The sequence below is a fragment of the Arachis duranensis genome, unplaced genomic scaffold, assembly GCF_000817695.3.
Source record: "Arachis duranensis cultivar V14167 unplaced genomic scaffold, aradu.V14167.gnm2.J7QH unplaced_Scaffold_165934, whole genome shotgun sequence".
In the NCBI taxonomy this organism is placed as follows: Eukaryota; Viridiplantae; Streptophyta; class Magnoliopsida; order Fabales; family Fabaceae; genus Arachis; species Arachis duranensis.
In genome coordinates this window covers 596,362-597,064 of record NW_026264258.1, presented here as the reverse complement: position 1 = coordinate 597,064, position 703 = coordinate 596,362, and positions in this window count along the sequence as shown.

The window sequence follows — 703 nt, the reverse complement described above, 5'->3', positions numbered from 1 at the left end:
TATCTTAGAACAAGAACAAGCGGAATTGAATAGAGGAACAATAGTAATTGCATTAATACTTGAGGTACAGCAGAGCTCCACACCTTAATCTATGGTGTGTAGAAACTCCACCGTTGAAAATACATAAGAACAAAAGTGATCATTGGTTTCGGCCCCAGAGAGGGAACCAGAAGAACCAAGATGAAAATACAATAGTAAAAGGTCCTATATATTGAGAACTAGTAGCCTAGGGTTTACAGAGATGAGTAAATGACATAAAAATCCACTTCCGGGCCCACTTGGTGTGTGCTTGGGCTGAGCAATGAAGCATTTTCGTGTGGAGACTCTTCTTGGAGTTAAACGCCAGCTTTATTGCCAGTTTGGGCGTTTAACTCCCATTTTGGTGCCAGTTTGGGCGTTTAACGCTGGGAATTCTGAGGGTGACTTTGAACGCCGGTTTGGGCCATCAAATCTTGGGCAAAGTATGAACTATCATATATTGCTGGAAAGCCCAGGATGTCTACTTTCCAACGCCGTTGAGAGCGCGCCAATTGGGTTTCTGTAGCTCCAGAAAATCTACTTCGAGTGCAGGGAGGTCAAAATCCAACAGCATCTGCAGTCCTTTTTAGTCTCTGAATCAAATTTTTGCTCAGGTCCCTCAATTTCAGCCAGAAAATACCTGAAATCACAGAAAAACACACAAACTCATAGTAAAGTCCAGAAA